The following is a 22,551-nucleotide window of genomic DNA, read 5'->3' as shown; positions in this document are numbered from 1 at the left end:
TCCCCCAGGCTTGCTACCCTGCGCCGTCCCCGCCAGCGGAAAGTTCCCTCCGTACCGCAGCACTCGAGGGCGGTGGCCGAGGTGACCGCGAGCGCTCACGACCGGGAGGGAAAAGAGGGGTCGGCAAAGCTCGGCACCCCTTTGGGAACACGTTCCCCCAGCCTTGGAGGCAGTGGAAGGCCCTCCTCTACTGTTTGCAGTTTTCTTTGTTTACATTCAATTTAGAAATATTGGCCTTCGGCCAGCAAAGCGATGGTTCCCTTCCTCCCTCTCCCGCTCCGTCTCCGGCGGCGGAGAAGAGACTTTTAAGTTTCACGACCCCAAGTTTTAAAATGTTTTCCTCTTGGCTCCCCAGATTAACCCTTCGGGGCCGCGCCGTAAAGAAAACGGAGCCGGGCCGTGCGTGCACCTGCCCTCCGGAGCTCCAAGCCGAGGGGGTTCGCAACAGGTTCTGCCGGGAGATAGAGACGGAGGGTACCGGCGAGCCGGCGAGCACCGAACCGAGCGGCGGGGCCCTCGCCGTGGCCGCGCCGCCCGGCTCGGCGCGCCTCGCCTCGCCGCCCGCGGGGCGGTGCTGTGCGGCGGCAGCCGGGCGGGGAAACGCCGCGGTTCTCCCGCCGCCGCTGCCGCTGCCGCGCCGCCCGGTTCCCCCCGTGGTCGCGGCGGCGGAGGCAGCGGCGCGGGGTGGAGAAGAGCCCTGAAGTCGCTTGTACTCGCTGGGCTTGTATGTCCCCCCGCTGCCCCGCCCCGCCCCTCCACCCCGATATCTTCCCCCCACCACCCCTCGGCGAGGAGTAAGTGCCACCGCTCCGCCTTCTCCTTTTCGCAATGTTGACGCAATCTATAAATAGTGGAACAAAAGGACCAACTTCCTCGCAGCTTTGCTGAAACTGCACAAAAAAGGCAACCGGGGGGGGAACACACACGGTTATTTTTTGATTTTATTTTTCTCCGGTTGAAAGGCGAATCCTCCCCCTCCTTCCTCCCCCTCCCCCCCCAACCCCCCCGCTACTGGAAGATTTTTTTTTTTTTTCCCCTCGCTGTCTCCTATGCTGGCAACGTCCTGCGAGTGGCTGTTTTGCTTTCGCACTGAGAGAAGAGCTTTCCCCCTCACCCTTTCTGCTGACAGTAAGTGCCATTTAGCGACCGCCTTTTCGGGGGGTTGGGGGGCTGCCTGCTCGCCTACCTGCCTGCTGCTCCAGAGAGCGGGCAGCAGGGACCGGGAGATCCGGGAAGGGGGGGAGGTTCAGAGGCGCTTAGTGCGGCGAGGGGACAGCGCCACGGAGCGAGTGGGGATGCGCGCAGGGGGGACGGGGCGTGGGGGCCCCGCGGATTTGACTGGGGAGGGCGACTGGTGAAATAAGGTGATCGGGAGAGGGGACGGCTGCCGCTGCCCGCCGAACAAAAGCTGACGCTGATATTAAATGGGCTTTTGTTAAGGGGAAGTGTGTGTGCGTGCGTGTGTGTGTGCGGGGGGGGGACACCCCGCCCGCTGCAAGTTGCCATGCGGCGGGAGGGCACCTTAGACTTGTTTACCGCTCGGCGCGGCGCTCACTGCCGTGTTTACCCTTCACACACGGCGCGGGGCTCCCCTCCTCCCCCACAACCCCATCCCTCCTCCGTGCCCCGCGGAGGGGAGGGATGAGCGGAGGGGGGGTTAAAGAGGGGGGCGGGGGGGTGCGCGGTCAGGAGATGTTGATACGATCACGCGTAAAACAACCACCCCCCTCCGGTTTGCAAGTAGGATCGGTGCAAGCGCAGGCAGTCACTGGCCGGAGGGAGAATTACATCATCCCCTGCTCCAGTGATGCTACCTTTCGTGCCGCTACCATGCGCGCAGGGAAACAACCGGGGGCGCGCCTCACACCCACCTCCCCCCCCGCGCCGGCTCGGTGCCACACTGGGGGTGGGGGGGGATCGGGGGTGGGGAGGCGCTCCCCCGCGTCATTCACACACACACACACACACACACACACACACACACACACACACACACGCCCGCCCTAGTGTTTACAGCGCTCACACAGCCGTATTGTGACGTCGCCTGAGTGACAGCCCGCCGCGCCAACGGGGGGGGGAGCGCGGCCCCCCGACGCCGCGGCAGAACAGGGGCGTCCCGCCCGCTCCTGCCCCCGCTCCGCGCCCCGCGGGCACCACGGCCGTGCGCGGCCCCGCGGGGAGCGGGGGGGGGGGGCGTGCAGAGCCCCGCCGAGCCCGTCACTAAACACTTCAAAAGTTAAATCCAACTCACACGCCCCAGCACCAGCGTGGTTTACACGATGCCGATTAGTTTGCGTTTATGACGTTTTATGACGTTTTAAGCGCTTACTGTACGCTCGAGAAGGGGTTTCTCGTGGGAGAGACGAGGTGTATTTGTAAGCGTGGTGTGTCTGAGAAGTTACACCGCTCACTTGAGTCCGGGACATCCCTCTGAGAGTGAGCCGGGACTCGGGGGCCGGTCTCTTGAAGGGAAACATGCTCCTTAAGTGACTTTGGCAAAGGGAAACCGTCAGTGTAGAAGCTGTCATATTGATGGTCCTGGACACTCCATTGTCCAGACTGGACAATAAAAATTTTTGTTGTTGTTGTTGTTTTTGTTTAAAGGGATATATAGATTTAAGCACCGAGGACAAAACCTAAATTCCACACATCGTATGCTTTCCCCAGTGTTACAAGTGTAATGTTATAGGGTTAGAAACTTGTTGCAATATGCTACTGTGTTGGGAAAAAGTGTCTGTAGGGTTTACTCAGTTTGTGAAAATATTGAAGCAGTACTTACCCACTGTAAAGTCAATAAAATTGTATCACACTAAAAACAACAAAAACTGCTTTACAAACTGGTATTTCTCAAGAATTGTCTGCCAGAATGCAGCAGTGTAAAAATTGTTACTAAAACATTAGCCTTTACTTGTTGCAAAATTCAAGTAACCATGAAGCCCTGTTTAATAGTACACACAGTTTTTAATGTGTTAATGGTTTGGGTTTCTTCAAAGCGTACTACTTTTTGAAGTCTGGGTGTTTCTATTTGTGCAGAAAATAGACTCAGAAGCTTTGAGCTCCTACTGTTACAAAAGTTAAAAGGAAACAAAGTTGAGCTGCTAAGTCGGCAGTCTGGAATGAGTCAATAGTATCTCCTTTGTCCTGCTAGCTTTCTCTGCTGTGGTGTATCTTTGCTCTATTTCCTCTGCACAAGCAAATGAGGATTTCTACCCTCAGCATATTTAATAGCCTTTACAGAACTCCTGGCTTCTAAATATTCTTACCTACCAGTAATATTCATTCAAATGTCTGCCTTTCCCAGCTGTATACAACAGTCGCGATACCATCAGTGACAGTATGCTCACTTCTTTAACCACGTAGATACTGCCATATTTTCCATTCTCTATAATTAATGGAGCAAATTATTCTTGCTTTATTGCAGTAAGCCTTCGTATAAGAAGTGAATATGCCTTCTTAAAGTATTTTATTATCTTGGTTTTTTGTTTGTTTGGGTTTTTTTAAAAAAGTTTGGGCCGGAGACATGGAGATGTAGATAACTCCCCTCCCCCACCTTTTACTTGGGGATTCCCTGGAAGTCTCAAAGGGCAAGGAGGTAACATAGCTGGCTTTTACAACAGGATGACAGGTCCTGACACAGGGTCACAGAGAATCTATGCTTGGCTAGCCCTGTGCTCCAGTTTTGTTTAGCTGGTAGCTAGTCCCTTGAGGGATCAGTGTCAGCTTAAGCATGCTAACTTCTACAGGCAAGGGGTTGGCCAGTGCCTGAGAGCTGTGACTGGCTCCTGCAGGCTCCCTACTTCTGCTGCACTTGGAGCTTGAGTGTTGCTGCCAGGCTGCCTTTGTGGCTCTGGAGCTTGTCACAGAGAGAAATCAAAGTGACAACAGTAGAAAGCAAGCCCCAACACTGCCTGTTTTCTGAAAACAAAAGGTGGGTAGATGTACTAGGCGGATTGACAAAGCAGCTTGGGTAGGGATGTGGCTTAATTGACTGAGGCACAGAAACTGGAGCCAATTCCCATCACCATGAGCTAAGTTTCTGTGTACTTCAAACCCACTTTGCCCTCAAATTCTGGCCTTGAATTGATATTAGTTGTTCCATAGATCTGTCACACTCCCAGAGATGATAAACAAATGTCAATTCAATATCCCACATGTAAAAGTATTAGTGTTCAGCAATTAAAATATCAGCATACTTTCTCTGTATTACTTATGTATATCTTAAATTAACCTATTATGGAACAAGAGATATATATAAATGCATGTGTGTGTGTATAAATCTATGCACACACGCATACACACCTTCTCATATTGATAACTCTTTCTAGTTTATCTATCAAAAAACACTGGAGATTAGATCTGGGATACTAGAGTCCAAAGAAAAGTGAATTTGTATTAACTCACTGGGAAGTCGAAACCTGTATGTTAATATATACAGTATGTAGTTTTTGTTTAATTTTATGTTGCAGTATGGAGGCTTTTTAGGTCTGCAAGATCAAGACAATTTTTTTTGTTTGTTTATAAAAGTAAGACTTGCTTATGATTAATTTACATACGTATGCTTTTCTTTTGATACTTGAAGTATACAAATGAGTAATTTAGCACATGATTATCTGAATGACCATCCCTTTCCTCTTTCACACTTGAAAAAGATTATCAGTCAACTCCTGCTGTAGTATTGTGTCTGTGACTACTCTGACTGTACCCTTTGGTGTCTGATACTTTTTATTTTTTTTTGCAACCTAAGTCTGTACTTCACCCACCAGTTCTTTTAAAAAAAAATGCAGCACCATAATTCCCAAAGATAACAAGCAGTTTTCTCTGGTGACCATAAGGGCCTGCCTGTGCTATGGATTTCTACAGCTTTCATTTAAAACTTTAAACACATTTATATCTTTTCATTTGTAAAGGGTGTTACTAACTTGCATTTGGAAGTTTGACTGTTTCAGACAGCATAGTTTTCCTGGTTCTGCAAGCAGGCAGTTTTCAGCTTTTGCACAGTAGCACTTTAACAAGCAGCAGCCATGCATAACTAACAAGACTCCAAGTCCAGTTACTGCTTTTTAGAGGCTCCTACCCAGCTCTTATGTTATCCAAAGTGACCATTTTATGTTGCTGCAGCCATATGACAATTAACAGCAGGAAAGTGAAGTAGTTATTTACAATGAATAAGATACCGAGGGGAGAAAAAAAAGTTTAAAAAAATGGAGCCTGAGGCACAGGAAGAAAGCAGCAGAGTTCCAGCTATCCTTTTATAGTAACTGGTGTTTTATGGAAAGTGGTTAAGAAAAGAAAACTCTCTCTTCCTTTCCAGCAGTTAGCCAGTGATGGCATGATCCTTCTAACTGAAGACTGATCGCATTCTTGGATAAACCTTTATGCAGGTTTCATTTTTAGTTATTTGGAAATGAGCAGTATTACTTTCCTCAGTCCCTTCTCTTGAAGCTACTTCTGCATTCTGAGTCTAATCATCTAGCTATATTGATAGATGTGTAATAGAACGGTTTCAAATTGGGCATTAATGGTTCATAAAAATCAAAATATATTTACTAATATTTTAAGCACCATAGTAGTTTTCATTCATATTTCTACATACACAGCTAACATTCTGAGTAAGTATAGATATTATTAATCAGGGCATTACTTCAAAATGTGTACCCCATATATACTTAGCATGGATGATAAAAGTGCTCTCAGAATGGATTACAGGTACAAACAAATATTTTGTAAAACGGGAATGGAAATTAGGAAATCAGTAGTAGCTCATCAGATGAGAAATATGCCTTTAGACTGCATGAAGAAGTAAAAAATAAATATGCTGAAAACTAGGCAACACTAGCTACTGAAACAGAATATTGAGACCACTGTACTTTTTCAGGACTCTTAGTATCCTCATTTCTGGCTGAATGTGGTATTTGCAAGAAAATCCTTTCTTATAAAACAGTAAATTTCACAAAGATTCCACTGTATGACAGTGTACTGATTGGCTGTCACAACTACTGACTAAATATTAATTTTGGTAGTCTTTCCAAGTTAAATCTATAAACTCCTGTATCTGGATAACTTTTAAAACCCTACCCAAAAGTGAAACTCTCAACAAAACAATTTCCTGACTTGTACATTGTCCATCCTGGTTTTAAATGATTTGTTTAGCACTTTCTTTAGTTTCTCAATTTTACTTTTATTAGTTGGACAGAGAAATATTAGATAGTCTCTTTTGATTCAAAGTGCATTTCGTCTTAGTTTTACAACACTAAGCAGAGTGACAAACACTGCAGACTAACTAACTACATTAGTGCAATCACTTTGGTTTCGTAACTCCTACAAATTTTAATCCCTTACAAGCAATGATTTACATACCAGTGAGGGAAAATGAAAATGAGGGGGAAGCTCATTAAGACACTGTAAAGTGTATTTAGTTTCTCCTAACACAGACTAGATTAAACATGGCCTATGTCACAAGAAATGTGAAGGGTGAGAGCAGAGGGTACCTTCTCATAATGGTAATGCTCAATTAATGCTCTCTTCACTCAATAGAGAAAACCAGATCCAAAAGGGGAAGAAGGATCTGGGCTACTATTCTTTCACCTCTGCTCCCAACCCCCACCCCTTGAGCTGTAAAGAAAGGATCAGGTTGCACTATTTTAAAAGCTGGTGCAGTACGCACACTTCCTCAGTATATTGGCAAGCACTGGGAGAAAATCTCTTTCAGAGCTCCCTGCAGGAGCTCATACTGCTTCATAACATCCTTTAGTCAGCACTGTGACTTATCAACAAAGCTGAGCCTTCAACTGAGCGATGAAAACTTCTCCCATAAACACACAATATTTTTAGGGACATATACGAACAACAATATTATTGAAATAACTTACCTTTGACACACGGCTCTGAAAGCTTCACACTTGATGCAAGTCATAAAAAACAAACTATCACAATACGTCAGCACTACAGGTAAAGTAGACCTGTAAACAAATTAAAAAAGAAATTAAGCAACTTAGGATAATTTCCTGAACATGCTTAAATAAACTGGATTGATTAACACATTACAGAATATAATCACTCTCTCTTTTATCATACTATCGGAGCACAGATTGCTACTTATTGGTCCTTTAGACATTTCAAGTTAAATCATACTGCTGATGTTAAATCTACATCAAGGTAGAAGATTTATGGTGTTTTGGCCAAGGTTTGGAATGGGAGTTTAAACAAGTGCCATAATCCTGTCCTCAACTCAGAATTTCACCACTGCCCTTTTTGATTCTAAGATAGGGACAATTAAAATTGTTCTACATCTCATTGAATCTAAGAGACAAGATAATGCTTATAGGATACACTAATGCTACACATCCTAGGGTTATAAAAATTCTAAAATAGGTTAAGATCTGAAATAAGTGTTTAGCAATATTTTGTTTACCTATATTTGTCCTTTTCAAAATATAAAAGTCACAGTTCCTGAGGCAAGATACCAAGTTAGCAGTGACTACTGAATGTCAAAAGGCTAATCCAGCCACAAAGATCTCTCTTAAAGGAGTTCTCATGCTGTATCACATCTCCACATACCAGTCTTCCACACTCTTCACATTAGATATGAAGACCTGAACTGGGAAAGGGCACTTAAAGCCTCATATCTCACCAGGTATCCTCCTGGAGGAACTGTGGAAGGAAGCCATGAGCCTCCTCCTGTTGGAAGAGGGGAAGTTTCGGATGCAGTGGAAGAGTCTGCACAAAGCACTGCTTAAATGCTGGGCTGAGGCAGTGGCACTCGGAGGCTAGAAGAGCTGTATTATCTGTCAAGAGGCCCAGCAGTGAGAAGGTATAAATCCTGTTTAATCTTGCCTCAGCCACCTCTACCTGAGCTCTGAGAGTTTTACAAGGACCAAAATCTCATTCAAGGCTTAAAAGAAGCTTGAGGTCTATAGATAAAAAGCTTTATATTACACTTAGGTATTACAATTTTAGTTGTTAATAAGACACAGTTTCAACACATAGACTGGCAGATTTGCTTTCATTTGAAAGCAAGAATTAAAATAATGACAGGTTGTGTTATATGGCAACAAATTTACAAGTACTAGCAAAACTCTCCTTTTCTCATGCATAAGAGTCATCCTTCTAAAGGGAGAACCTGCTGAAAATAAGCAAGAGGCACATGAAAATGGAGGGAAAGATAAGATGTTTAATGGAAGATGTTGAATTGGATGACTGAAGTCTTCATCAAATAAGAAAGCAGTCTCCTATTTACTTTCTGATGCTGTGAAAATGAATGAATCAAAGCCCACACATTCTCTTGCAAATCATGTCACAAGGATTCTACATGTCTATGCCCCTGAGGTCATGAGTGACCATGTGTTGACCTCTGACAGACTCCTGACGCCTTTCCTTTAATACAGTGAGCATACACCTCTCTAACCACGAGAGGTTATATTGCATATGTTACAATATATGCTATGCGTTGCATCCTGCCTACCCTTTCTTTCTTTTATATTAGCAATCTATACCCCCCAAAATTTCCTGTAATTTTCTGTGTTTCTCTACAGCCTTTCTTGAACTGAGAAGTTTCTCGATACTTAAGCAGACATGTTAAGGAATAAGAAATGCAAAAAAAGATAAGATTATTACAGGGAGAGTCCCAGCAACTTTTCAGAAAAAGGAATACTTTATTTTGAATAAAATAAAATCGTGTTCAACTGAAAGAGGCTCATGTTCATGTTATCACTAAAACTTTTGCTGAAAGGGGAGGAAACAGTAACTGTAGGCAGTAGTTAAAGAGGAAGTTCTGTTACAGTACAGACAAAAAATTTAAGTTCTTACAGTGTATAAAATATGTAATTAATGCTGAACTTCTGCATATGCCTTAAATACTGAGCTGTGAGTGTAGACTGCTCTTCAATGTGTCCCACAGCCTTACCGCTGAAATCTATACAAGGAAATAATTATTACAATAGCATTCTCAAAGCACAAAACTGGGATATTCTTTCACTGAAACCTCTGCAGCTCTAACAAAGACAGTATTCAAAAAAAAAAAAAAAAAAAAAAAAAAAAAAAAAAAAAAAAAAAAAAAAAAAAAAAAAAAAAAAAAAAAAAAAAAAAAAAAAAAAAAAAAAAAAAAAAAAAAAAAAAAAAAAAAAAAAAAAAAAAAAAAAAAAAAAAAGCATTCCAAAGACCACTGTAGATGCTGGATATAGACCGATTCTTGAGTTAAAGACAGACACCCGCCAGCCAAAAGGAGTAACTCAAACAAAGCAGAGACTTTCAAGTTTCAGAGTTTCAAGTTTGAGACCTCTAGTTTGAACTTATCTGTTTTCACACATCAGTAGGTTCAGTGGAGTTAGAAATATCCAGTATGTGTAATGAAAACAATCTCTATCAGTGGATACAGCATGAACAGGATAACATATGTTTTCCAAGCCTAGAGCAATTGTCAAGCAATTACTATTTGTCAAGGCAACACACTTGATAGTCGGGGTCATCTAACCCTTGGTCATCTCCTTCTACCTTATTCTGAGGCAGGTTTCAGTAACTCAGCTGCCCAGCTTTCTTTGATTTGCTCTGAAAGTAATTTGCAGATGCAGGTTTCTCTCCCTACATGCAGTGAGGAAACCGAGAGAGGAGGCGGCAGCGGCAGCAAAGGGTTCCACTTTCTGCACCACGATGGCTCATATAAGCAACAGCTGCTGGGGTTTTGTTCCAAGACGAAGGAGGGCCTGTGTGGGTCAGAGGGGACTCCTGGACAACTGATTATTAACCAGGACTTTCTAAAGCACTTGCAAGGCCCATATTGTGTTTGTTTAGGACCCAGAACTACAAGTGCATGTTATCAGCAGAGTGGATGAATTGGTTTGTGTCCTTGAGTTCAATTATCAATTCTAGCTACCTTTTAAAATAGAAAGGATAAGAGCTTTGTCTTAGTCAGCCTATTTTGGTCTGGTTTTACTTTTTTTTTTTCCTTTTTTTTTCTTTTTTTTTTTTTAATTTCTTAAACTATTATTATTTTAAAGGCCCTTATTCAACTAAATATACCTATTTTGCAAAATACGATTCTTCTTGCTATCCAGATTGTGATTTCATGCCTGTACAATTTTCATTCCACCACCTATATAATGAACTTCCGATTCTTAATTTTTACATTTTATTATAGAAAATTAATGGCTTCTCTTTACCATGACTTAGTCTTCCAATTATAATTTATAAAAGTGTGTGTGTAGATGGAAAATGGAATTCAATCAAAATGTAGAAAAGAGCCCTTCATTTTCTATCAGTTAAATTAAATAACCATGAATGTACATAACATTTAAGAAAAAAAGTTATCAGAACGTACTGCATTGAAAATGGATTCATTCAGCAAGAACTAATCACTGCTAGCTGGTGAACTTAAATGATTGTTTCTGGCTAGCACGACCTTCAAGACTTTAGAAATTAGTACATCTCATGCTCTTACAGATTTCATTCATGGACCTGAAGAGAACAAATGACATTACCTGCTTTTTCATCTCCCAGTGGATATTTCAACTTTGAACATAGTAGTCATTAATATAAACTGGATGAGTACATTAAAAGAGAAAAGGAAAAGCTATCAGAAGCAGGTTCCACATTCTGCAGGTTATAGTTCCAACTGCTCTGCCAGCGACTTCCACCCCTTCAGCGGTTTGACTTAATCTAAAACTTCATCATAAAAAATTGTGCAACACAGTGTTTTTATTGTGTTATTTTAAAATAATACAGTAAAATTAACCTTAATACTGGCTGCCCTACTTTCATAATAAGGTGGTCATGTTAAAAAGCAAACATTTAATTTAAATAAAGTGTACCTATAGAATTCATTAAACACATACTAATCATTCCAGAGGCCACACAAGTAACAGAAAATGTGAATTCCTTCCTTTCTTTTTTGTCAGCCATTTGCACTACAGTATGTTCAAACCAGAATGGGTTCCTACTGTGCCTGTTGATATACATACAAAGTTGAAGAGACAGAGCCCTGGCACAGAGGTTTGCCTTCATTTCCTCAATACCTGAAGTGGTAGAAGTAAGAAAACAAACAGGATAGGCTTTTTCTTTAATGCACTGGCTACTCAGGTGCAGATTTACCAGAAGCAGGACGCAAAGGCTAAAAGAATACTATGACGAGTTATAGATCCTTCCCTGTTCCTCCATCCGCTCTTCCCCTCCCCAAGCTCTAGCTGCACCTATGCCTATCTACTGAAAATTGGAAGGACTTCTGGTTAACCAGGGAACTGAACATAAGCATTGACCACCTTAATCTCTGCTAAAAATAGAGACTTCCCATTAAATTTCCTTGTCCTTACTAAGTGTCTTAGGAGGATAAGCTTACTGTCAGGACAACTTCCCAAGTTCAAAGGAAGAGAAGGGAAGTTATTTCTGAGAATGTCCAAAGGCTGTGATCCCAGCTTGCTGTGTTTGGGAACATGACTTACAGATTTGGTATCATAGATCTGTGGATTTGATTTATTCACTTTACAAGGATCAGAATGAAATTCCTCCTCCCAAATTACTGTGATGGAAACAACACTATCCCACGGATTTTCTATTAATTTTCTTGCTGTTCTCTTTGGCAGGTTCAAAGATATCCTCTGTAATAAAGAGAATCTGAAGGCCAGCATAAGGAACGAGAGAAATCACTACTCAGAATTACAATGGTAGCAACAAGTTTCTAGAGAGATGAAAATTAATAAATTTTAGTTTAGGTGAAAGAAAAATTAAGTAAGGAAAAAGAGGAGAAGTAGAAGCATTTCATTAACATATATTATAAAATCCTTGAAATACTACAGACCATGAAGTTAGCAAAGCTAAGATTGCAGTAAAAGGAACGAGACTGACTGAGATTGACAATAGTTGATCAAATTTTAAAGAGGGGGAGGTCCTAAAAGTATTTTGTTTCATTTTTGCAAAGACTGTGAGAAGGTTAGGATGCATAAATAAACTTTACTTTAAGAATACTAGAGAGGTCAGACTAGTTCAGGTCAGGCATATACTTGGCCCATTTACCTATCTACAACTGCTGTCATAAGCCAATTCTTATCCAAATATTCTCTCAGTGAACAGCAGGCCCAGGACAAGCACATTTGATAATGCCCATAGGTTCCAGCATCCAACTTTATTTCAGCTTGGACGGTTTCCTGAACCTGATGTCTAGTCAGTGACCTTCACTAGATCTCTCTGCCAGGGTCTCATGTAGTCTTTCCTTAGACCAATGAGAACTTCTTTAAACCATTCTATCTTTAGTTCAATAATGTTGTGAGTATATTACCCATGAACACATAAGCCAATATAATTTCTTGTATTATTTGCTTTGATCGTGCCTACTGCTAGTGTCCTCTGATGCACCCTCATTTATTTATTGATAGAGAAGGTGAAAAGCTGATTCCTGTCCATCCTTTTTGTCTGTGATTTTAAAACATTTATTGCTGTTTTGAAGAGGCAAATTTTGGTGTTTGTTAGAGGGGTGCTGTAATTATAGTCTGAAGAATATTCCATTGCCCCTGGGCTGGTAATCTATTTCTTCTTAGGTCTGTCAATCAACCACCAGTTTGCCTGCTATCTGTGGCAGACGATGAAGCTGCTATTGCACAGAAGCCCTTCCAAGATCTTGGGGAACTGGAAGCTTAGATGAGCACATTCTGACAGAGCCATTCTTTTCCACTGTTAGGGAAGATGCATTAGAGGAAAAGATGCAGTCATGCATATTGTGCTCTTAAAACCCTGCTGGTCTTTCTGCAAGCAGAATCTAAAAAAATAGTAGGGAGTGGAAATAAAGACAAGAAAATTTGCCAATCCACAGAAATCATCCCCATTCAAAGCAAATTACTTGCTAATAACTAAAGCTCAAGGAATCAGTGTAAACTCTATCTAAAATATGAAGGAGAAAACTGAAGATAAACTAGTTCAAGCCTCCTCTAAAGGAGAAGGGCATTACTTTTTGAGTTTGGCAGGAGACCTTAAGTGGGCACAGTTAACATCATAATAAAATCAGCAGAAGCTTTTGATAGTTTCCTATAATTTCAGTAGGAGAGTCATAACCCATGCAGTATACTCCCATTTTCCCTACTATGTGTTTTACAAGGCACAGAAATATTTCTCAAGCAGATAAGAAAGCCCAGTTTCTATTATTAAAGAATTATACAGATAGGTAAGAGAGGTCTCCGTTCTTAGGTAAAAGTAAAACAGCAGCCTTTTAGAAATCTTATTACAAGGTAAGGTATATTGTACCGCTGTACAGACGATAAGCTGCTATTGCAGAAAAAATGGACTTTTAGAGAAAATATGTAAACTCCACTTAGTGTCAAAGCTGTTGAACAGTCCCATACTACTGAAGCAGAAGAGGTTAAGGGATACTGATGATACCAGATATTCAAACAGAAAGTCTTTTCATTTAGGTTTGTGAGTAACTCTAGTTAAAGTGCCTCTATTTGACACAAAACGTTGCAATACAGTTTCTGTCAGCAGATTTCACCTAAGCAATGCCCAATCTATCAGCTATAATCCTACTGAGTTTGGCTGCAGGATCTGATTAGTATTTCAGAAGAGTATGTCTGGCTAAGCAGGTAAAAAGAATGTACTGAAAGTTTCACAAGACACAAAGCAAGGTAAAAAACAAACAAACAAAAAAGGCACACAAAGCCCATATTATTACACAAGTAAACAAAATATTCTGTCAGGAGCTCTCAGCATCCCTCTAGTTAGAACAGACATCAATTTGTATCTGTTATGAACAAGCACACGTTTAAAAGTCCCCATTTGAGAAAGGTAACTCTGGAGGACAGGTCAGTGCTGCTGACTCCCTGCTATGATGGTTAGATATGCTGAAGGTTAGAAAGGCTCAAGAGCCTCTAACATTATCGGCTCTAACCCCAAATGTTGCCTGGTTCTGACTGGTTTAACTCAGAGCCATATGTCACATGAAAGTTCTTGCCCCTCAAAGGCTTGTTGACAAATAGATAATTAATTATCGCATTGATTATGGGCACTTGTTTGGCAAGTCCCTGAAAAACAAACCCAAATTTACTTTCTGTTCAAAGCAGAGGGTACTGACTCTGAAATAATTATAAGGAGAGAAAGCATCTCCTGGACATCACAGAGATTTTGAATGGGAGCAAATCCCTCTCTCTGTCACCTAGACCCTTAGTACTTTGAGTATGAAGGTGACACTGTAATAAGTGTCATTTGTTCAAAGTTTAATGAGGAAAGGACTTCTTTATGTATCACAGACATCTGATGCACCACGTACCAGGTCATTGCAAGGCTCTGCTTTTAATCAATTTTGTCCACAATGTAGATAAAGTACAAAATGTTTTGGGAGAGACTATAATTGCTGAGATGTTTTCACTGATCTTAAAAGATGACCTAGAGGCTGATTTAATGGACCTGTTGCCGTTTAGGATCTCTCCTCTGGGAAGTAAAAAGCTCTTGATAATTTGATGTATAACAGCAAAACCATAACCAAGTGTTTTAAATCAATGTTGTTTTTGTAAGTCTGAGGACTGTTGATCACAGAGTTTTAGACTTGTGTGAACTGAATCAGTGATCTGTTGTGGTACTACACCTCAACCCTTTATCTTCTGAGGCAGGCTGTGATGATAGCTACTTTTTCTGGGAGGAGGCAGAGCAAAGACAAAGTCAAAAGGAAATTCATGCTTATTTCATGACAAAGACTGAAGAGTAGCACTCTGTAATGTAATCCAGAGTTCCTATGAGGAATCCAAGGTCTTTTCTCTATAGCATGGATCCCTAAGTAAAAATAGACATCTTGCAGGCTGACAGTTCAAAATCCCTGCGGATTAGTGATTGGTTAGGAGATTATGGATACTACTCCAGTCTGAATTTGAAAGAGCAAATGAAATTGCTGAGGCACTGATAGTTGACACTGAACTGCCAGCCCCCTCACCCTTTCGGTAAAGTTGCACAGACAGAAGGCTCCGTCACTGATTTGTAATGGTACATTTGCTTCTGCAATCAGTCGTAGAAGGGAACTTCTTTCTGGTGTTTATTGTTTCTAATAAGCTGGATAGCTTGTTATAGAATAAGAGGGAGAGAAAAGCCACAAGGCCAACAAGTCACTCAGCACTATGTATGACACGGTGCTGAAATACAAAGACAATCGCTATTATCAGGGCTATAAATACATAAAGCACTTAACACAAAGCCAGTCCCTATCAAGGCCTCTGCAGGGAATGCAAGGGTATGCAAGTAATAAAATTGGTCTTCTTAGGACCTGGACTTTAAAATACACAAATCAAAGATATGCCATATTGATGATGAATCTTTTTATGCCTTGCTACATGCATGGGCAGCAACTTGTGCTGAGAATCACGTTCCTCTTGCCTCCATCAGATTTCCTTGCCAACACAAGTGGACCCTGTCCACTTGCCCTGTCTTCTGGATATGTCCCAGAAGATCAGAATCACAGCTCTTAGGATGCTGAACAAGACAGACTGTCTTAAATCATAACTATAGGTTTACCTGTGAAATTTAGCAACAAATTGTCTTCTGTCTTAGAGACAGTTTAAGATACTGTTTAAGGAGTTCTCTCCCTCCCTTGCTGTATGTTTCTTCTGAGAAAGAGGAAACATTACTATGGGTTATGTTGCTCTCCAAAGAATCACATTAGGGAAAATCTTAAACCCCAGTAACCTAAGACTCCTTTATCCATATTGTGATGGTTCGGACTTGGCTCCCTGCCAAATGCCCAAAGCCCAGTAGCAGCCTCCCCCCCTTTCCCCCTTCCTTCTTCCCCCAGGGCAAAGGAAAAAAAATTAGGCAAATTGAAGAACCCAAAAAAAAAAAAAAATCAAGCTAGTTATATAAAAAATATATTTTATGTATATTACAGTTAAGGTGCTATGTACACAGCAAATGGGAATCCAAACACCCCCCAAAGGGATAGGGAAAGGGGAAAAAGGGACAAAAGGAAACAAAAAGGGACACCGAATAGATAAGCATAATCAAACCCGAGAACTAGTAAAATAACTAGTAAAACAAATCTCATCATGTCCCTTAGAAAGCAGGATTGGCAGACACGGCCAGCACTCCCCAAGCCTCCACGTGGCAGGCCAGTGGATGCTGCAGGCCTCAGCCTTAGATAAGCGAGACCAATGCAGGGACCCACTTCGGTCCCAAACTTCGGCGGAAGAGAGCGAAGGCCGCTCCTCCCCTCTTATTTATACCTCGATTTACGTAAAAATCATATGGAATACTGGGAACACTACCCTTTCCTTGGTTACAAACTGGTAACCAGGGAAGGCCTAGATTAAAACCACCACACATATATAAAAAGATATATCTAGTATGTTAACTCAAATTGTGTTTTGCTAATGGTCATAAGGGTACTTAATTTATTCCATGAAATTAATTATACTATCACAAATAAAGTTAAGTAAATCACACGGTACGTGTACTGCATTATTTCTATCTCTGTGGTATGATGAAAATAATGAAATCATCAATGTTTGTACTCATGTGGCTATTTAATGCCCTGAGGACAGGGGACATGAAGGTGCCTCAAGCAGTAGTCTGCTGATACCATTTAATGGACTCTGCTTATCCAAATAATTTGTTCTTGCACTCCAGGGGCACATGCCCACCAGCAATGAAATCCATCTACACAACACTCAAAGAAGCCTCCAAAAGCATCCCAGATGACTTATTTATGTTCTTTAAAAAAACTGGGCAATTAAAATAACTTTCTGTGCTTAGGCCAGCTTGGGTGGAAAACTGGGCTATACAAAGTAACACACAAACTGCATTAATAAAGTAACTACTTCTTTATACTGTTGCTGTAGCTTACACTGTTAGTCTGAAGAGCCCAAAACTTCAATAAATGCAATTTCTACTTTTCCAAATAAAATATTTTCATAATTCTGATATTTTCTTATTTATTTCTCAAAACTGGACAATAATTATCCAGACTCCTAAACACTAACATTTACACTTTCCAACCTATATCTTTCTGATTTAGAGTTTGTACTACTTTGTTCAGTCCAATTGCAGTTCCATTAAATATGGGGATTACATTACATTATTAAATCTGCTAAAACAGAATAGCTCAGAATAACTGCACACCATGTTTTCCCAATTCTACCTCCAATCATATATTCTCCTGCCAAGCTAAATAAATATTATATCATTCCTCTTTCCTTGTATGTGCTGTTTACCACATTTAAACAAAGTGCATATATTTTTCTTCCTAACCACCCTTTAATTATTCTGTTTCTGAATGTCCTTATTTAATCTGTAAGTAATATTTTTTAAATTATTAAATTATAATTTAATTAACATCTTTGAAAATGGGGGTTCGATCCTTCTATATTATTAACTCTGTATGTTTCTGAGTATTCATACTACCCAAAACAGATACAGGCACCTTGCTAGAGATTGATTTCTGTAGCAGTTGTGCTAGGCCTCTGAAGATACGCAGAAAAAACTAAATTTCTCATCATAATAAATCTGCTCTTGTTAAGTAAATACTCTCTGTAGTCAGCACATTTTTTTAAAACTGTTCAATAAAATATTAAATTGGAAAGATTAAACTATACTTTGCATTTGCAACTGTAAAAATTAATGTTTGTTTACAGTAACTATTAAACTAGTATGCATATTGAGAAGGAAGTTCTCACAAGTAAAATCAGACAACCAGAGGTTTCAGCTATAAGTAAAAGGAGCCTTACTATATTTTTTTCATTTTTCTCAATTTGTTCAATTGATCTAGGCATCTTGTAATTTAGAGCCATTATTCTTTCTTCACAAAACATCTTGGATTGTAAATTACTTCTCTGACTGTCATGAGAAGTCAAGTCACATAACTTTCAGAGGCCTTTTTAAGGCAGTATTCACTTCTATCCAGGAATTACATTTTCCTATCCTTGTAAAAAAGTGTGAGTTAAACATTCTTAAGTTATTTGCTGGACACATTCCTCCACAAACTTCTCTCACCTATACTGTTTTTCTTCTATATAAACTGTATTAATAAAAAGATACGAGTCATATTCTTGAATAATTCTATTCAAGTTGGCAACAATCATTCTCCAGATCGGCTTGTACTATAAAAGTTATAAGACTTTGGAGGTCTCTTTGTAAGTTAATTCTCAAATACCATAAGCAGATGCTTCCTACTTTAAAATAACACACAAACAAAAAACCCCACCAAAAACCCCCAAAACAAACAAACCAAAAAAACAACCAAACAAAACCCCAAGAACAAACCATAAACCAAAGCCAGGTAAATCTAAATGATTCAAGTGTAGTATTAAACAGAAAAGTTATACTGGAACCCCTTGGTTCCTTATCAAGTTAACAAGACATAACAAGCTACAAAATGAAGGGATGCTACTTACTTAATCTTCCTTTCTGGGATGTTAACTGGGTGAAAGCTACTTGATTCTCTGTACATAATTCACATTTTTAATACAGCTGCTTCTAATAATTGAAATGTTTCTAACACAATTTGAGGGATGAGGGTACAATAAAATGTCCATTTGCGAATGTTCACAGCCTTTCCCGTCACAGACCCAATACAAGAAAAGCCACTGGAAGATAAACACTTTAATTTGAAGACTTTAATTACTGTTTGATATGAACACGTAAGTCCTTAAGCACCTAACAGATTACCACAGTAATAATTATAAACAGTTTTTTCATCATCCTTGAAGTGGAATTTCTTAGAAAACACAGACATGCTAGCCAGTATTCTGAACAGACTGAGTTCTGTCAGTATTCTGAATAGTCAAATGATCCTCATTCCTTCAATAATCTTGCTCTTATGTTACATATTTTATGCTCTAACAAAAGCATATACATGGATTATTCCTGTTTTAATCAAGGCTATGAATGTTGGTAACATGAACCATACATTTTATTTAATGTTGTTTTTTAGTACAGGAAAAAAACTTGAGGTTTGGAGCAAAAATGCAAATGATACTTTCTAATATCACTAACTAATTTCACTTTAGGGTTCCATTATCACAGCATAGACACTAGATTTCATTTTTATTACTAACAGACTTCATTTACCACTGTAAAAATAGTCTGTTAACCACAGAAAGTAAAATTCACCATCAAAGTTCTGGTTTTAGGAATCAGACTTTTTCAGATAGTCTGTCAAGTAATAAACCTAGTCATCTATATCTGACTTAAAAGAAACTACATATGTTTTGAATTCAAAATATTTCCCTGTAATATCTACAAAGGTATACACACCTGAGGAGTGTGTGCTAGATAGAACCAGAAGCCAAGAAAAAGGGGTATTGACCATGCTGAAACCAGCTTCCTGACCAGAGAACCAAGCAGTGTAAGCAGAACAATAGCACTGCTTGCATGAACAGGTAATATGCTTTCTCCTTATTGATGAACTGTAAATAGAAATTATAAGTATATTAACTTTAAAATTTAAATAAGTGCAAATTAAAATAAACAAAGGCATACAAAATTCAAGAATACATCTTTCAGGAAAAAAAAAAAAGATACCCGCATTTATGATGATTTATCTGATTTATCATGCGTTCGGACTATCTGATTTCATCTCCATGTTCCAAACTTATTTTTTAAATTACTTCTTAATATTCCAGAATATTTATTGTGTGGAGCCAACAGTTATAAAAGAAGATATAAGAGCATTTTGATGACAGAAACTTTTTGCCTAATCCGTTCTAAATAGCCAGTGAGGAAGATGCTGCATCACTGACAAATAGGTTGGTTCCAGTCTTTAACTGCCCTTGTACTTAGAAGGATTTTCCAAATATGTAGCCTGTTATTTTTGACTGCAAATTAAGCTAAATTTTTTTGTCCTTCCACAACTGGGTACAAAAGAAAATTGATGACCATCTTCTTCACAATGATCTTCAGATGTCATATTATTTTCCCCAGTTCTCTCTTGACTAAACAAGTGCAACTCTTTTGGAACATGCCTTATAAATCTTGCTTTCCAACAATGTTTTCATTCATGTTATCCTTTGCATTCTCCTTTACCTGAACATTGAAAAATTTTCCTTTTTCTGACTTTATTGTAGCACAAATAAAACAATTTTATTCACTGACTTTTATTCTGGCCATTTTGCAGGAGTGTTCTTTGATTTTGCCTCATCTGTAAATGTAGGTATCAGATTACTTGAAATTTTACAGTACTACAGAGAAGTAGACCCCACAGATCCTTGAAAAAAATACATCTCTATATCTCCCAGTAACTCTTCTGGAAATCAGTAATTACAATTTTCTTAGAATCTAGAGTAAGTAATTTTTTCTTACTTTTTCCTTTTCTTTAAAGAACTGTATAAAACAGGGATTTTGTATATTTTCTTAGTTTTACAGTTAATAGGTAAAACAAGAATGATGATTTCTTAATAAATAAGCAGACAGATAGGTAGATGGACAGACAGGCATAACTCTAGTTTTTCATTGAGAATCAAGCATAACAGAAGGGAGATTTGACTCAAAGCCTGTATCTCTCTCTATTGTCTCAAAAAAGGTAAAGTTTGGTGAAATAGAGTAAGGTTGTTGCTAGTTGAATTACGCTATCGAGTCTCTCTTTGATGATTACACAGTTACTAGTTTGTGGTAAAGGTATGTCACACTTTACATTGTTTTCATTGAGTTTTGCCTAAATAAAGAAGAAATATTCTGGAACAAGAAAAGGAAAACAAAGGATGCATGATAACAACAGATCAATTTGCAGTGACGATCTGTCTTCACATTTATTACCAAATTCCTGCCTTTAGAGAATCCAGTTTCTTTACTTTTTTTAACCACAGATAGTTTATCTCAGGAGTCTTCAAATTATTTCCTTGGAAAGAAGGTGGAAAAAAAAAGGAAGTGATAAACTGCTCAGCAGTTTATGACATTTAGCCTAGATTTTCTGCTTCTTTGCTCTATTTCACTTGTGCAGACCATGCAACTATACCATAGTCATATATGAAAGTTCTTCTCAGAAGTGGTTTCTACAGTTTGGTTTTGCTTTTTAATATTCATGCAGTTTAGTCATAGGGTACTTTCACAATGAATTCCTGAAATTTAGTAGTTGTTCTTCATAATCTATCTGATCTATCCATCTGCAAAATGTGCATGATACCTAGGTGTACTCTCAACAGACTGAGTAAACAGGCTGAAGGGCTCCCAGTAGCATTACACTCCTGCTCAGAGACACCCAATCTCCATTTCCAGAAATGCATCTACCTTTCAGCCAAACTTCTGAATGCAGTTATTTTCTCCTTCCCATACTCCAACTTAGCTTCCAGCAGCTCTTACAAACTATGTCCCCTCACTTTCTCAGGAAACATAGAGAGGCAATCCCCCAGAGTGATGACTTAAGCAGGAGTGATGGACACAGAATGTATTCACCATGAAGAGAGAAGCAATCTATGAAAACTTCTCTAGCAGCACTATCCGCCATAAGATTTTTTAGAACGTCTTTTTGCAGAAGTCTTCAAACTACTCTTTTCCTCAAAACAGGAACTACCAGTTCTGGCAGTTCAGACATTAGGTTTAGAATATGTAATGTACTCGGAAAGAAGTGGATAACTTGAAGTATTTTGTTTGGATGTTTCATGTAATTTTCTAAAACTATACTCAGGGGCATCCCAGTATTATAACTTTATATAATTCACTTGCATTTCCAAATGACAAGGTCATTATAAGAAAAAATATTTTTTTTTCAACTAGGTATGTAATATATATGGCAGATTTGCTCTATGTTATTCTTCATCTATGTGTATATAATTCTACTTTCTTTTATTCTTCATTGATATTCTCTTGCTTTTTCAAATGCAGTTTCTATTACTGGCAAAAATATAATCCTAGTGATGTCAAAACAAGCCAAAGGTACAGAATTGTACATTTATACTACAGAACTGATTTTTCCTAACATAGTTCCCTACTGTGTGTTGCACATCTGAATGATGACAATACGATAAAGCCAGAATAGCCAGTTAGTTCCTCCAGAAAAGCTGCCTGCATCTCCAAATACTAAATCAACAGGCAAATTTATGCTGAATACTTGTTAGGATGGTTTATTTTCTTATCAGTGTTCCATTAAGAATAATTTCCTATTAAAATCTATTTCCAAACACCTACTTTCAATCTTATTTCTCAAACTCTGGCTATTTTCCTTTGATTTATAGCATCCTAAAATTTTGTCCAATTTATTTCATTTATGTCCTTTATGTCCTCAGCACCCACCAGAGTAGCTGATATCTTTTCAGAATCTGCATGTTGTTTTTATCTGAGCAGTTTATTTCCTCTCTTTACCTCTGAGTGACTTAAAAGATAATACTCAACTGAACCCTAACAGATCATATTCCAACGTTGTCTGACTTGCCACAATTTCCTTTCCTTTTTTATTTTCTGTCTTCAGATTACAGATGTTAATCCCAAGTCACAAAGTAATCTATGAATGTAAACTTATTTATCTTTTTGTGCAGTTTTTTCTGCACACAGTTTTCCACAACCTATAAAGTCAGAAATTATCATGAAAATAACTAGTCAAAATATGACCTGCAACCTAATATCACATACTGAAAAACTGTCCAGGTAGTACAGAGATTACGCTAATCCCAA

At 39.3% G+C, this 22,551-nt stretch overlaps 1 long non-coding RNA gene across 1 annotated transcript in view; it reads left to right on the top strand.

Moving 5' to 3' along the window:
• Positions 1-842: 842 nt before the first annotated feature.
• Positions 843-22,551, top strand: part of LOC114059555 — a 49,497-nt gene continuing 27,788 nt past the window's right edge. Inside the window, exon 1 of the long non-coding RNA XR_003571693.1 lies at positions 843-1,128. This is a non-coding gene — a long non-coding RNA (uncharacterized LOC114059555). The remainder of the gene's footprint in view (positions 1,129-22,551) is intronic.

This window comes from Empidonax traillii, unplaced genomic scaffold (genome assembly GCF_003031625.1).
Source record: "Empidonax traillii isolate 1590-97213 ecotype Southwest subspecies unplaced genomic scaffold, ASM303162v1 scaffold232:size1090087, whole genome shotgun sequence".
In the NCBI taxonomy this organism is placed as follows: domain Eukaryota; kingdom Metazoa; phylum Chordata; class Aves; order Passeriformes; family Tyrannidae; genus Empidonax; species Empidonax traillii.
This window is presented reverse-complemented; position numbering and strand designations above follow the sequence as displayed.